Genomic DNA, 4,465 nt, shown 5'->3' with positions numbered 1-4,465 from the left:
AACAGCTTAACTTCTTGTTAATCCAACCGCTTTGTCAGATTTCAAAAAGGCTTTACGGTGAAACTTACCATGCGATTATCTGAGGACAGCGCCCGCATTATACCAGCATTAAAAACATTTTCCAAACCAGCAGAGGCGTCACAAAAATCAGAAATAGCGATAAAATAAATCACTTACCCTTTGAAGATCTTCCTCTGTTTGCAATCCCAAGGGTCCCAGCTACACAACAAATGGTCATTTTGTTCGATAAAGTCCTTTATGTCCCAAAAAAGTCAGTTTATTTGGCACGTTTGATTCAGTAATCCACCCGTTCCACTCTTTCAACATGCAGACAAAGTAATCCCAAAAGTTACCAACTTCATCCAAACAAGTAAAACAACATTTTTAATCAATCCTCGGGTAACCTAATATGTAAATAAATTATATAATTTAAGACCGAAGATAAATTACGAAGTGAGCGCCCTCATCCATGCATGCCACAAGACTACAGCCCAAAATCAGAGCCACCTTGAAAAAGTCATTTTTTTAAAAACATGCCTGAAAATCTTTCTAAAAAGACTGTTGATATCTAATGGAAGCCATAGGAACTGAAATCTGGTAGGAATTCCTTTATAGTATCCCATAGACAAGCATTTGAATGGGTGGTGACCCCATATCAGTTCTGTTATACTCACAGACATTATGTTAACAGTTTTAGAAACTCTAGAGTGTTTTCTATCCAATACTACCAATTATATGCATATCCTAGGTTCTGGGCCTGAGTAACAGGCAGTTTACTTTGGGCACGTCAGTCATCCAAACTTCCAAATACTGCCCCTTATCATAATATAACAGAAAAAAATATGCCAATGGCACCCATCCTATTTTGAGAGGCATTCATAAAAAGATGCTTCCCTTGTAACTCTTGTACCTCTTGTAGCACCGTAAGGAAATGTTCTTTGTATGCCCTCAGACCTCTAGGACCTATGAGATAAATGAATGTATAACTTGAACTACTAAGGAGTTATTTACATGTTACAGTGTTCTTTTAATAAGATTTGTATTGGGAAAAGCATCTCACACCTTGAAAGTTACATTTGAAGTCAGAAGTTTACATACACCTTAGCCAAATACATTTAAACTCAGTTTTTCACCATTCCTGACATTTAATCCTAGTAAAAATACCCTGTTTTAGGTCAGTTAGGAGGATTTATTTCAGATTTGATTTCTTTCATCACATTCCCAGTGGGTCACAAATTTACATACACTCAATTAGTATTTCGTAGCATTGCCTTTAAATTGTTTAATTTGGGTCAAATGTTTTGGGTAGCCTTCCACAGGCTTCCCACAATAAGTTGGGTGAATTTTGGCCCATTCCCCCTGACAGAGCTGGTGTCACTGAGTCAGGTTTGTAGGCCTTCTTGCTCGCACATGCTTTTTCAGTTCCGCCCACACATTTTCTACAGGATTGAGGTCAGGACTTTGTGATAGCCACTCCAATACCTTGACTTTGTTGTCCTTAAGCCATTTGCCACAACTTTGGAAGTATGCTTCAGGTCATTGTCCATTTGGAAGACCCATTTGTAACCAAGCTTTAACTTCCTGACTGATGTCTTGAGATGTTGCTTCAAAATATCCACATAATTTTCCTACCTCATGAAGCCATCTATTTTGTGAAGTGCACCAGTTCCTCCTGCAACAAAGCACCCCCACAACATGATGCTGCCACCCCCATGCTTCATGGTTGGGATGGTGTACTTCGACTTGCAAGCCTCCCCCTTTTTCCTAAAAACAAAATGATGGTCATTATGGCCAAACAGTTCTATTTTTTTTTCATCAGACCAGAGGGCATTTCTCCAAAATGTATGATCTTTGTCTCAATGTGTAGTTTCAAACTGTAGTCTGGCTTTTTTATGATGGTTTTGGAGCAGTGGCTTCTTCCTTGCTGAGCGGCCTTTTAAGTTATGTCGATATAGGACTCGTTTTACTGTGGATATAGATACTTTTGTACCTGTTTCCTCCAGCATCTTCACAAGGTCCTTTGCTGTTGTTCAGGAATTGATTTGCACTTTTCACACCAGAGTACGTTCATCTCTAGGAGACAGAACGCATCTCCTTCCTGAGCGGTATGATGGCTGCTTGGTCCTATGGTGTTTATACTTGCGTACTATTGTTTGTACAGATGACAGTGGTAGCTTCAGAAGTTTGGACATTGCTCCCAAGGATGAACTAGACTTGTGGAGGTCAACAATTTTTTTCTGAGGTCTTGGCTGAGTTCTTTTGATTTTCCCATGTCAAGCAGAGGCACTGAGTTTGAAGGTAGGCCTTGAAATACATCCACAGGTACACCTCCAATTGACTCAAATTGTCAATTAGCCTATCAGAAGCTTCTAAAGCCATTTTCTGGAATTTTACAAGCTGTTTAAAGGCACAGTCAACTTAGTGTCTGTAAACTTCTGACCCACTGGAATTGTGATACAGTGAATTGTAATTGAAATAATCTCTTAACAATTGTTGGAAAAATTATCTGTGTCATGCACAAAGTAAATGTCTTAATCGACTTGCCAAAACTATAGTTTTTTAACAAGATATGTGTGGAGTGGTTGAAAAACAAGTTTAATTGACATCATCCTAAGTGTATGAAAAGTTTCGACTTCAACTGTACGTTTGATTCGGAAACTATTCAGACCCCATTTCTTTTTCCACATTTTGTTACGTTACAGCCTTATTCTAACATTGATTAAATCATTTTTTCCCCTTAATCTACACAATACCCCGTAATTACAAAGCAAAAACAGGATTTTAGAAATGTTTGCTGATTTATAAACTGAAATATGACATTTACATAAGTATTCAGACCCTTTACTCAGCACTTTGTTGAAGCACCTTGGGCTGCGATTGCAGCCTCATGTCTTTTTTGGCATGACAGTACAAGCTTGGCACACATGTATTTGGGGAGTTTTTCCCATTCTTCTCTGCAGATCCTCTCAAGCTCTGTCAGGTTGGATGGGGAGCATCGCTGCACAGCTATTTTCAGGTCTCTTCCAGATGTTCAATCGGGTTCAGGTCTGTTTTCTGGCTGGGCCACAAAAGGACATTCAGAGACTTGTCCTGAAGCCACTCCTGCGTTGTCTTGGCTGTGTGCTTAGGGTCGTTGTCCTGTTGGAAAGTGAACCTTCGCCCCAGTTTGAGGTCCTGAGCACTCTGGAGCAGGTTTTCATCAAGGATCTCTCTGTACTTTTCTCCATTCAACTTTGTCTCAATCTTGACTAGTTTCCCAGTCCCTGCCGCTGAAAAAAAATCCCACAGCTTGATGCTGCCACCACAATGATTCACCGTAGGGATGCTGCCAGGTTTTCGCCAGGCGTGACACTTGAAATTCAGGACAAAGACTTGTTTTCATCAGTCCAGAGAATCGTCCTTTATGGCAAACTCCAAGTGGGCTGTCATGTACCTTTTACTGAGGAGTGGCTTCCCTCTGGCCACTCTACCATAAAGGCCTGATCGGTGGAGTGCTGCAGAGATGGGAGAACCTTCCAGAAAGACAACCATCTCCACAGAGGAACTCTAGAGCTCTGTCAGAGTTTGGAACTCGGTAGTGAAGTGTTGCAACTGAGGACAGGCAATTTTTACATGCTTACGTGCTTCTGCACTCGGCGTTCCCTTTCTGTGAGCTTGTGTGGCCTACCATTTCGCGGCTGAGCCGTAGTTGCTCCTAGACATTTCCAACTCACAATAACAGCACTTACAGTTGACCAGGGCAGCTCTCGCAGGGCAGAAATTCTACAAACTTACTTGTTGGAAAGGTGGCATCCTATGACTGTGTCACGTTGAAAGTCACTGTGCTCTTCAGTACGGGTCATTCTACTGCCAATGTTTGTCAATGGCTGTGTGCTTGATTGTATACACCTGTCAGCACCAGGTGTGGCTGAAATAGCCGAATCAAATACCTTGAATGGGTAAACCACATACTTTTGGTGATGTGTTGTATGATTCCAATTCAAATCAGTGTAGACAAAGGAGAACAGACAGGTTAATGAAAGATTTAAGCCTTGAGACATGGATTGTGCATGTGTGCCATTGAGGGTGAATGGACATGACAAAAGTTAAGGGAATTGAGTATGGTAGGTTTTATACTGGGGTTTTTCACGCTCAGTTTCCCGTGTGTATCAAGAATGATCCACCACCCCATGGACATCCAGCAGACTTAACTATAGGAAGCATTGGAGTCACGGAAGGTGTTCCTAATGTTTGGTATACTCAGTGCATGTACAAGTGCCTTCAAAGTATTCACAGCACTTGACTCTTCCCATATTTTGTTTTCCAGCTAGAATTTTAAATGGATTCATTTGAGATGTCATCACTGGCCTACACACAATACCACAATGTTAAAATTGAACGTTTTTCAACTTTTTAATTAATTAAAAATTCTAAAAGAAAATGTAAAGCTGAAATGAATCAATAAGCACCCCTTTATGTCAAGCTT

Source organism: Oncorhynchus nerka, linkage group LG16, assembly GCF_034236695.1.
Source record: "Oncorhynchus nerka isolate Pitt River linkage group LG16, Oner_Uvic_2.0, whole genome shotgun sequence".
NCBI lineage: Eukaryota > Metazoa > Chordata > Actinopteri > Salmoniformes > Salmonidae > Oncorhynchus > Oncorhynchus nerka.
The sequence above is the reverse complement of the archived record's forward strand: the minus strand, read 5'-3'. Positions refer to the sequence as shown.